Below are 12,670 nucleotides of genomic sequence, written 5' to 3' on the forward strand. Positions count from 1 at the left end.
CTTCCACCTTTCTTAATGCATGGAATACATATGGCCTATGCTTCTAGGATGTTATTTTCAACTATGTCCACACCTGTTGCACCTCTCAGGTTTTTTAAAACTATTTTCTCATTTTATCAAAGTTTCCCTTTTGAAAGTTGGGGCTCCCTTTGTTTTCAGGAAAGGTCTCATGAACAGGCGGACCTGAGATGACCCATTCGACTGGCACTTGCTTTTCAATGACCTCTCATGGCTTCCAAAACTTCTGAACTTCAGTCATTTGGTGAGGAGCCTATGCAGATCGATCGATGTCAGTTAACACCTGAAGAACGACATCGCAGAAGGTTAAATAACCTCTGTCTTTATTGCGCTAGTACAGGACATTTCGTCAATAAATGTCCAAATAAGTCGGGGAAACTCCTGGACCTAGGACTGGTGGGAGAGGCCTCCCTGGGTCATGTTATCCCCTCTCCACAAATCCTGATTCTGGTATCAGTTTCTGTCCATGACTGCACTATTCATCTTCAGGCCTTCCTAGATTCCAGGGCAGCCGGCAACTTCATAGAAGAAGAACTAGTCCGTCGATATCACATTCCTACTGAACCGTTGAGAACTCCTCTCACTGTGTCTTCTGTTTCTTGACAGCCACTGGCGAATAAATTTCTCTAATTACCAGACCCATCAAAATGACTACTGGAATACTCCAAAAGGAAACTATTCAATTAAATGTACTTCCCTCCTCCGTTAACCAGGTGATCCTTGGGTTACCCTGGTTAAGGCTATATCAACCCCAGGTTGACTGGGGAATGTTGCAGTTGGCCAGTTGGAGTGCTTACTGTCATCAGAGTTGCTTTTTATGGGTTCTACCAGCCGTGCCCACTGACTCTTGCTTAGTAGTTATTCTATCTACCTTACCACATCAGTATGCCTGATTTGTTGATGTCTTCAGCAAACAACAAACAGAGACTCTACCACCTCACTGCACCTACGACTGTGGAATTGAATTACTTCCTAGTAAAATTCCCACCAAGAGGAGGGTTTATGCCCTGTCTGAGCTGGAGTCTGAGGCTATGAACTAATACATCCACGAGAACATTAGCAGGGGATTCATTAGACCTTCCTCCTCTCCTGCAGAGCCGGATTTTTTTTTTTTCAAAAAGAAAGACGGTTCACTGCAGCCATGTATTGACTACAGAGGACTCAATGCCATCACTAAAAAGAATCAGTATCCTATTCCACTTCTTTCAGAACTTTTTGTCGGTTGAGAGGAGCACAGATTTTCACGAAACGCGATCTCCGGGGGGCCTACAATTTAATCTGAATATGAGAAGTGGACGAGTGGAAAACTGCTTTTTACGTTTGTGATGGACATTATGAATATCTGGTAATGCCATTCGGACTTTGTAATGCCACGGCAGTTTTTCAAACCATGATTAATGACATTTTTCGAGATCTTCTTTACTCTCATGTTATTGTCTACTTTGACGACATTTTAATTTTCTCCAAGACAAAACATCAAAATCAGATCCATGTTAAGCAAGTCCTTCAACGTCTTCGAGATAATAGACTACGCAAAACTAGAAACATGTCTTTTTCACCAAAAGGAACTAGCTTTTGGTGAAACCAAAAGCTAGTTCCTTAATACAATATATTTGGTGAACCAGCATCTCAACATTCAAGAAAAGACTCAAGACGTGGCTGTTCACGCAGGCCTTTCCTAACTCCAACATTACTTAACTCCCTTCAATCAACATACTTCGCTAGTAATAGCATTAATAGCCACCCCTTATAATGTTATTATATATATATATAATTATCTGATCTTCATTTTCCTTCTTACTCCAAGTTATTGTTTCCCTGTTACATGTAACTGCTTTTCTGCACTATTGTTCAAATTGTAAAGTTTATTTTAATTGCACCCCTGTTTCTTGTGAACCTGCATGATGGGACTATCGTCTTGAATGTTGGTATATAAAAAAACTTAAATAAATAAATAAATAAATAAATAAATAAATATAGTGTCTCGAGATGGTCTTCGCATGGACCGTGAGAAACTCAAAGTTATAGTGGACTGGCCTCAACCAGTGGGGCTCAAATTTTGGGATTCTCCAATTACTATCACCAATTTATTGCCGGATACTCTACTCTACTTTTGTAGCTCCACTTACTGCCTTGACCAAGAAGGGAGCTTATTGGGGGGTTTACTGCTCCTGCTGCATGGTGACACTGTACTGGGGTCCTGTCTCTTGACCATCGCTACCCTGCTGTGTCAGCGCTTTTCTGTGAACTGACCTGTCTGATAAAACTTGCCCTTTGGATAGGTTGTCTTCATCTCTGAGTAGATTTGGGTTGTTTGCATGTTTCTGATCTGTCCCCGTACTGAGGCAGCTTACTACATTATTTGTGGGAAGAAGCTATAGCCCTTGCTTTTTTTTTTTTTTTTTTGGCAAGGCAACAAGGGGAGTCAGAGGTAGATTGGGAGAGGAAGTGGCCTAGGCTCCTAGTGTTTGGGGTTTTTTTCCAAACAAAATGAAAAATGTAATTGAGATTTCCCATTTCATTTGAAATGAATCGTATCCCAGGTTCTGAGGAAGACAATTTTCAGCCAGGTCAATCTACTCTGGCAAATATCTATTTAACCAGGTAAATGCCTTTGAAAATGGTCCATATTAGAACTGCTAGCTGATGCCCCATCCATTGGAGATTTCTGCCTGTACAACTTGAAAATGTATTGTTGCTTCCCACCATTCTCTCTGTATTTTGATTTTCTTTCATTTTTCTACATTTTTCATTCTAGTCCTTGAGGAAGGAATACAATATATGCTGAGACATCCAGTAGTGCCTTTGCCATTAAAAGAACAACCTTGGACTAAGCTGTTTCTCACCAACTGCATGATCTCATGCCCCATTTGCCCAAGACCATATCCAAAAAAAATAATTATCTAAAATCAAGCTCCACTTTTTGCTTTGCAGAGTTTTTTAGTTATTGTTTGCATACATAGATACAATTTAACTGAGACCAAATAAAATTCAAGACTGTAAATAGCTGATTGACAGTGGAAACATCCAGATGTAGCCCTCATTTCCTGTTTACGTTGGTATATCTCAGTACATTCTGTGAAGAAATAACTAAGGGTCTAGTTGGGAGTGATCTGAGCAAGCTTGGGCAGGTCTGCAGGAGAGAGAGAAAGTGTGTGTGTTTGTGTAGTTGGAGCAGTAGTGAGGCGTTCCAAACTGTGGAGTGAAAAGAGCAGGAGCCAGCACAGCACAAAGGAGAGAGAGGCCTGGCTTCCTTCCTGAGCGACCTACAGCTGCTGGAGAGATAAACAAAGAATACCTGTGTGGACTTTTCAATCAGAACTGTTATGATTCAGCTCCTTAGAGCGTAACATAGGGATTCCTTCCCTTCTTCCCTCATTAAGGAGACAGGGATCAGTCCTCTCCTAGTGTTCCCATATTTTTCCTTCAAGCAAGAAGATGCTTCCTTGATGAATGTTGCCTTGCCCTTTCGTTCCTTATTTTGAAAATTGAAACTTGAACTCATTATACCTGTGAAATGCTAGTGCTGTAAATAATCCAGGGACAAAATGGCAAAGAGTTTAGAACCACTCCTACTTAGTACACTATTATTTGGAGTCTTCTGCTGGATTTGCACTTGCAAACATAGAGGGGCATGTATCCTTATTGTGAGTCAACTCCTGAGGTCTGCTTCTTCAGCTAATAGACTACTAGCTGAAAGAACCCCATAACCATATAAGGAGAAGTTACTCCAAGCAGAGTCTGCACAAATAGTGAGATGAGTGGCATGGGAGTGAGCGTTTAATGCTTTGGCATAGTTGATGCAGCTTCATAGTTAAACCTATGAGGCCTACACCGACAGCTGGCAAATGCGCCCTGAAGCAGGACAGACTGGAACTTCACCTATACCATCCGTCTCCCCTGTGGGTTGAACCGTTGGGTTCTGGTGGCCAACCGGTGGTAGAAAGAGCAAGAATCCAAGGGAACGCCACAGTCAGGACAGGCAGCAAGTAAGTGTAGTCAGGTGTAAGGCAAGAGATCATGTCCAGGCAGCAGGCATATGTGGTCAGGTCCAAGCAAGAGGTCAGTTCGAGGCATCAGGCAATCATGGTCAAGTTCAAAGCAAGAGGTCAGAATCAGGAAATCAGGCCAAGGATGGACGAAGACACATAAGAGACCCTGGACGAAACAGCTAGGCAGGGCAAGGCTGGATGAGGTAGGGCTGGAGCACAAGAATGCAGGAACAAATAGGAGCAATCAGGAACACAGGACAATCAGGAATGCAGGAGCAACATGTATTGCTCAAGGTGGGAGACCTGTTGCTGAGATAATGAGTGCCAGTGCGTGAGGCCTTTAAATATCTCAAATTGAGTGACATCATCTGAGGGTGCCGTGGGGCTTTTCCCACCATGGGCCCTTTAAGAATCCATCACACACATACATAAGGGGGGCCTGGGAGAAGGCCGAAGCAGGACAGTGTGCAGACAGCATCAGAGCTGCAAGTGGAACTGGGTCTTACTGATGTATGTGATCCATCGTGGGAGGAGGACGTCCCATGGACTATCAAACGTAACAATGAGCAGTACTATGATTACATGAAGACATCAAGAAAGTATGGGGAGGTCAACACTATGATGGATTTTGACTATGCTTGGCACATATATGAGAGGAAGATTAGGAGATCAAGTGGAGGACCAAGAAGTAAGCTGGTGTTGTGTTATTTAAGTATATATGCACATTTACCAAAAGAGGATGAATATCAACTGGGCAGTGGATTGGCCATTTTGGTTTCTATCTGACATTATAAGAGCATAAGAAGTGTCATGCTATGTCAGACCAAGGTACATTGAGCTCAGCATCCTGTCTCCAACAGTGGTCTACTTGGCTAATAATCAGGTCGATACAGTAACGTGCGGTTAAAGATTCCCCGTCTGTAACGTGCTGGGAGCGCACAATACAGACGAGTAAGGCGATCCAGCGATACAGTCTCCAGTTTCACGCGTCCTTAGCGCTTCGTAAAATAGACCCATAACCCTTTCTGCACGCAGCATGTATATGATGTGTAAATGAACGAATTAGCTGTATAATGAAGGAATTAGCTATTTCCCTCCGATACTGTAACGGGCGCTGATATTATCTCCTTAGTAACCCGCTGTTTTGCCGCGGCCTTAACGTGTTAGTTTACCGCCTCCCCCTAGTAGGTGTTAGGACTGTGAGTCTAGTAACAAATCCATCGACACCGCTTAAGATACTCAAAAACAATAAAACACAATAAAAAAAAAAGCGATACAGAGATGATCGAGAAAATGTAATGCTGTGGGACACATAAAACCTGTCAGAAAAAAAAATAAAAATTTTTAAATACCTGTCGGAGGGCCGCGTGGGTCCAGGCGGCCGGCGGCGGGAGCCAGGGGGCGGGTGGTCGCGTGTTAAATCTAGGCCGGGTCGCACAGGCGCGCATTCATTCATCCAGGCGGAGGAGCCGGCTGCTTTCGCCGCCAGCTCCTCCGCCTGGATGAATGAATGCGCGCCTGTGTGACCCGGCCTAGATTTAACACGCGTCCACCCGCCCCCGCCGCCGCCTGGAACAGGCGCCCACCCGCCCGCGGCCTAGATTTAACACGCGACCACCCGCCTCCCGGATCCCGCCGGCCGCCTGGACCCACGCGGCCCTCCGACAGGTATTTAAAAATTTTGTTTTTTACACTTCCTGGTGCCTGTCATTTCAAATGTCATTTCAAATGACATTTGAAATGACAGGTACCAGCGCACCCAGGTTACTGTATAGGCGCTGTATTAAGCGCCTATACAGTAAAATGGGTTGCGCGGGCATAACCCTTCCCTAACGCTTCACAGCCGCGGCATGCATTTGCATGCAATTAGAAGAGAGTATCAGGCGCCAGGTCAAGAGAACTGTGCGTGCGGGGAGGAAGGGTGCGCCTGACACTGCCGCACTGCTTCTACCGCGGCCTTAAAGTATCGAGCCGAATGTTTGAGAGAGAGAGAGACTAGCCATAATGCCCTCACGCTAGATAGGTATTTATATTTCTATGGGAGGCCCACCTAGTAACTCAAGGCGAAGTTTAGGTATTAGTGTAGGGGTTAGGGGCCACTTTGACATTCAAAGTGAGACATCCGAACAGAACAGTGCTCTCTTGTGAAGATTTGATGACCTTCGGAGTGAGGAAACTCACCCAAAGATGAGATTTGTACAATGTTCTCTCAACCTAGCTTAATGTTACCCAGGTAGAGTGTCCATCAAGCTAGGTTGAGAGAGCACTGCACAAATCTCATCTTGGAGTGAGTTTCCTCACTCAGAAGGTCATCAAATCTTCACAAGAGAGCACTGTTCTGTTCGGACGTCTCACTTTGAATGTCAAAGTGGCCCCTAACCCCTACACTAATACCTAAACCTCACCTTGAGTTACTAGGTGGGCCTCCCATAGAGATATAAATACCTATCTAGTGTGAGGGCATTATGGCTAGTGTCTCTCTCTCTCTCTCTCTCTCATCCTACCAGTGATTGTATGTAGGAAATACAACAATTCTGGCACTTATCACAAAGTGCAAAAAAGATTGCACTTCTCATAGTATTAGCACAAATTGTAATAAACTGCCTATTACCATAAAACACACTCCTTTTCTTATCACATTTATTTATTTAACATTTTTTATATACCGGGGTTCTAGTAACAATGTTACTAATCACTTTGGTTTACATATAACATTTAAATGACTTAACATGAGAGTCTTACAGCGAAACAAGGAAAGGGGAACTTGGGTAAATTAAATTAGCTAACACATTATAAAATACAAAAATTTTAAATAGTAGAAATTTTTTAGAATCTAGAGATTAGACTCAAATATATAACAAGTGGTCGGTTGTTGGTAGGAGGGGAATTTAAATGTTTTTATGACTGTTAAACAGTGGGGGAACATAAAAGAGATTGACCAGGGGAAAGAAATAAAGTCCAACTCAGGCGTAGGCTTGGGTGAAGAGCCAGGTCTTGAGTCTTTTTTTGAATGTGATTGGGCATTGTTCGAGCCTAAGGTCTGCAGGGAGAGAGTTCCATTGGTTAGGGCCCGCTGTGGAGAAGGCTCTTTTGTTTGAAGAAATTTTGACTGGAGGGGTTTTTAGAGAGCCATTTTGAGCAGATCTCAACGGACGGGAGGATGAGTGAAGCTGCAATGGTATCCTGAGGTCAAGTGATGTAGTTTTGTAGATAGATTTGTGGATGATTGAGAGAGTTTTATATATAATTCTATATTTTATAGGGATATCACATGTGATATTTAGTGCATTTTTGATAAATCCAGGCCTAAGTTCTAAAAGTTACATGCACAAAAAGTAGGCATGTACTGGTGGATCAGGGGCAGAGTGAGTTAGCTGTATAATTTACTTATACGGCTAACTCACGGCTACTTATACGGCTAACGGGGCAGAATGAAAATTGCACTCTTTATTGGGGCCCATTTAGGGAGGGTAAGGGGGCTTGGAAAGAAGGTGATATAAAAATATGAAACAGAAAATAGAAATAGTTATGCTTTACATCGCTTTCCATCTATTCTACAGTTACATAAATTTTACCAAGCACAGATACAATACTGATATTTAAGAAATAGTCTTTGGAAACAGAGGTTGCTGTCTACGTTAGGGAGGAAGTACTTGCAATGTCAAGTCCTCTAAATAGGCCTTGTACAAAACACAGAGGGGTCGAATACCACCCAGTTTGTTGCTGGAAGAAAGGCCGTGGTGAATACCTATTCTAGGAGGACAAGCAAATGTGCTAGCCAGCAGATCAGTGCTATTCACATGCACACTACCTCAACTGTATGCAAATTTATCTCATCCATATTCATAAGGGATATCCTGAAAACGTAACCCATCTGGGCTTCTCGAGGACTAGAAGTGAATACTGCTGCTATAGATAATGCATTCTCGGGAGCCTGTAAGTGGCAAATAAGCCCTAATGAATATACAAAGAGGTATTTAGGGCTGACCTGACTTCAAGCTAAGAATGTCTTGTTGGCTCATTAAAAAATGCAAGAGCCTCGTTACCCCTTTTCCATTATATAAAGCTACTCAGAGAACATCTGGAATTGGATGGAAGAAATGTACAAAGCATGCTTGACAAGTGACATTTTGTCATGAAGAAAGGCAAGAAGTCAAAAACACTTGCCCACACTCCAGTCAATACCACTTCATCTAAATTTGTTCTGAAGCACTTAGGGAGAGACCATAAAGACAGCAACCGTACACATAAATGGAATGCCTTGTTAGTCTTCCAATATGCTTAACAAGGTTCCAAGCAAGATGAGCAGCTGAAAAACAAGGTCAGAGTGTGCCAAACCATTAGAAAACACCTTTTCACTTTCATTCAGGGGGGTTTTTTCTTCTCTTTCATTCGGTGACAGCATGTCTTTCTCTTACACAGACCATTCACTGGTCAACTCCTGAAGCACTATCATGAGCCCGCACTTTACAAATATCTTTACAGGACGGCAAGGGTAGATTTAGTGAGCGATGGAGCGCCCCATGCCCCACATAAGGGCTTCAGCTTTGTACCAGCACCTACCCTGTAGGCCTCCCCAGATCAGGCCCTCAACACTGATGCACTAGTAGAAGGGGCTCTGTCTTCACAGATGCCACTTCAGGCAAACCTGGGGTGGTAACATCATGTGTAATCTTCAGTGACAGTCATGCACTAAGCATAGTCATCAGCCTGTAATATTTGTCCAATTTTTGAGGAATTATAGTAGGGTGCTAAAGATTTATAAACATTTCGAGCAAGGAAAATGGACAAACATATTTTAAGTAGTAAGCATAAGATTTTTTTTTTTTAAACTGTATTTATTCAATTGCAATAAACCAACATAGCTCAACAATAACCTTTGCTTTGTTTGTTTTTCTTTGATAACCCTCCCCCCTCACCTGTGGCGTAAAAGAAAGTTCCATAGCTGGTGTTGGTTTAGTCTTGGGTATAACCGAAGCATCAGTTCTTTCTGTATAGCTGATCATGCTTCTTCAATGTGTTGTTTCTTTCTGGGGTCATAATTCGGAGCTGGACTCCAAGGATCTCGTAGGTGTCCGACGTGGGGAGCAAGATAGGCGGTAAAGCCAGCCCAAAATCAGAGAAATATTAACACACCTCCTTGGCGCAGCCTGCGTAGGAAGGGCGTGCTCCATGAAGCAAAGGCATAGCATTTTCCAGAATCAATGTTCATAACTGGGGCCTTGTGAGTTCAACCAATTAGCCAATATTATCTGTTTCCCCACTAAACCTGCTTTTTTGATAAATAAGCCCACCAGGGCAGACAAATGCAGTTGGGTCAGAACATCAAAGCCAAATAGCCAGAGATTAGGGTTTAAAGGTAAAATCTTATGGAGGAAAATTGAGCAGGCATGAGTTATCTGCCTCCAAAATTGAGAAACTTCCCCACAGTCCCAAAAACAATGGAAATAGTCACTCTCTTCGCCTTCACACTCGGGGCAATTAGTGGGCTGCGTAATCTTCAATTGTCTGGCCCGGATGGGGATAATATAGCTTTGCCAAAGAAATTTGTAATGGGTTTCACGCAATATAACATTCCCTGATACAGCATGTAAGTCCTTAAAACATTTCTCAAAGTCAGCAAACGTCAGTGAGAACAGTGCCCAGGCTGTCCATTTAGCATATATGGGAGCTAAGATTTGCGAGTTATCAAGATACATTGCTTCCTTGTAATAATAAGAAATGGTAGGTTTTTTATTTTTCCCCAATTGTACTATATCTCTTAAGTGTTGGATGTCCAGGATCTCCTCCAGCTGAGGTCGTAATGTTGTTATAAAATGGGCGACCTGCAGGTATGCGAAGTAATCGGAATCTGGTAGCGCAAACTTCTGTTTAAGAGTTTGAAAAGGGAGTATTATACCAGCCACTCTATCGTACAGGTCAAATATAAAAGTTAGCCCCAATGTACCCAATGATGGAAAACACCTTTCCCTTTTCCGGGGGGAAACAAATTATGTCTTGTGATAGTAATCAGTGATGTTAAATGATTTGTCACATACCCTATCTTGCAGAAATAAGCCAGGCCTTCCGATATGTACGAAGAAGCTCATGGGTCTTAATGTGGTGGGATATCAGCTGGTTGTCGAGTTGTAACAAGGGATAGAGGGAAGCCACCCCATACCATTCTAAAAGATGTTGATATGGGGTAAACGTTGATGTGGAAAAAAGCCAATCTCTTACGTGTCGGATGCTGCATGCTAAGTTATACATTGCTAGATTCGGGCAACCCAACCCACCCCTCTTTGCTGATCTGGTTAGTATATCCATAGTTAAATGGGCCCTTTTTCCGCACCACAAAAAAAGAGTGGAGGGCCTGACGTATTAGGTTATGATCTTTCTTTTTAATCCAAAGGGGTACCATTTGAAGGGTGTAGAGCCATTTAGGCAACGGTATCATCTTAAAGAGGTGTATGCGGCCTATTAATGATAAGGGAAGGGGCGTCTACCTTTTTAAGGATGCTAGTGTTTGGGTAATAAGGGGTTGTATATTTGACGTGTATAGGTTTTTCATTTGCACGGGAACTCGGATGCCTTTACTTTACTTTAGAATATCTGATACCCACCGGAGCGGGAAGATACCTTACCAGGTTTTGTGTAGGTGCCCTGTGATGTCTATGCCTCAGATTTATCATAGTTGATCTTAAGGCCTGCAAAGTGACCAAATTGGCTCTGAATATCTAAGACGGCCAGGAGCGATCGGAGAGGTTGCGTAACAAAAACTAATAAATCATCTGCAAAAGCAGTTATTTTAAAAATGTGGTTTGGACCGTCAAAGCCTTTCACCGCCCTGAAGGCATCAATTTTTCGGAGTAGGGGATCTATGGACATATGTATAATAATGGAAATAATGGGCAGCCTTGACGTACCCCTCTCTGGATCCTGACTGCCCCCAACAGACAACTGTTGGCTAGAATGCGTGAGGTCGGGTTATCGTATAATAGTGAAATGTATTGGAGGAATTTGCCTCGGATACCAAACCTTTGCATGACCGAAAAGAGATAAGGCCAGGCTACTCGATCGAAGGCTTTCTCAGAGTCGAATGCTACAGCTAAGGCCGGGATGCTTTGTTGTTGGCATATGTTCCTGGAAGGCTTTCTCAGAGTCGAATGCTACAGCTAAGGCCGGGATGCTTTGTTGTTGGCATAAGTTCCTGGCAGTAAGTAGCTTAACAATATTCGCATTCGGTTTTCGTCCTCGGACAAAACCCGCTTGGTGAGAAGATATCAGGTGTGGTAAGAGAACTTTAAGCTGTTCAGCTACAACTTTTGTTAACATTTTTAAGTCACAGTTGAGCAGCGATATTGGCCTATAGGATGGTGGACATAACGGGTCCTTACCAGGTTTGAGGAGGACCAGAATGTGGGCAGGAAAACCTTTTTGCATCAGCCCAGCTGTAAAGTAATTGGTCAATGGGGTACTTATGCTCTGGTGAAATAACTTATAAAAGTCGTATGAAAACCCATCGGGGCCAGGGGATTTCCCTTCAGGGGCCACTGTAATAACCTGAGATATCTCATATGTCTGGAGGGGTTGGTTCAAAAAGGCGCGTTGGGAGGCTATGAGCATAGGGAAAACAAGATCCCGAAAGAAATCTTCCTCCTCTGCCGGGCACCCCCTCAAGTCAGCCGTGTAAAGAGTAGTGGAAAATTGGTGGAAAATTTCACTGATTTCAGGTTCCTTGGTTGTGATCCCCCCTGAGTGTATCTTCAGATTGGGGTAGATTTTAAAAAAGGGCGCCTTCGCGTACTTTTGTAGGCGCATCAGGCGCAAACAAAAGTACGCTGGATTTTAGTAGATACGTGCGTAGCCGCGCGTATCTGCTAAAATCCTGGATCGGCGCGCGCAAGGCTGCCGATTTCGTGTAGCCGGCGCGTGCCGAGCCGCGCAGCCTACCTCCGTTCCCTCCGAGGCCGCTCCGAAATCGGAGCGGCCTCGGAGGGAATTCGCTTTTGCCCTCCCCTCACCTTCCCCTCCCTTCCTCTACCTAACCCACCCCCCAGCCCTGTCTAAACCCCCCCCTACCTTTGTCGGGGGATTTACGCCTCCCGGAGGGAGAAGTAAATCCCTGCGCGCCAGCGGGCCGCTAGCGCGCCGAGACGCGACCCGGGGGCGGTTCCAGAGGGCGCAGCCACGCCCCCGGGCCGAAACCACGCCCCCGGGCCCGCCCCCGAAATGCCACATCCTGCCCCGAAAACGCCCCGCCGATCGGCCCCGCCCCGACACGCCCCCGACACGCCCCCCTCGAAAAACCCCGGGACTTACACGAGTCCCGGGGCTCTGCGCGTGCCGCAGGCCTATGTAAAATAGGCGCACCGGCGTGCAAGGCCCTGCTCGCGTAAATCCGGGCGGATTTACGTGAGCAGGGCTCTTAAAATCCCCCCATTGGCAATAAAGGATCTCAGCCTGTGTACTTTAGTTAGATTTGCCAGCAATCGACTGGGCTTGTTTCCGAATCTGAATAAGTTTAGTTGCCCCTTCGGTAAATAAGCTTGGGCTCTGGAGTCTAAGAGCGTGTTCAATCGGCCCAGGCCACTGTATCAATACCTCTTTTGCTCGATGGAGCATTGATGGAGCACTGTCTCTAAGTGTAAAATGTTTTTATTTGTTGGTTACGAAAGTGG

The sequence above is a fragment of the Rhinatrema bivittatum genome, chromosome 4 (genome assembly GCF_901001135.1).
Source record: "Rhinatrema bivittatum chromosome 4, aRhiBiv1.1, whole genome shotgun sequence".
Lineage (NCBI taxonomy): Eukaryota > Metazoa > Chordata > Amphibia > Gymnophiona > Rhinatrematidae > Rhinatrema > Rhinatrema bivittatum.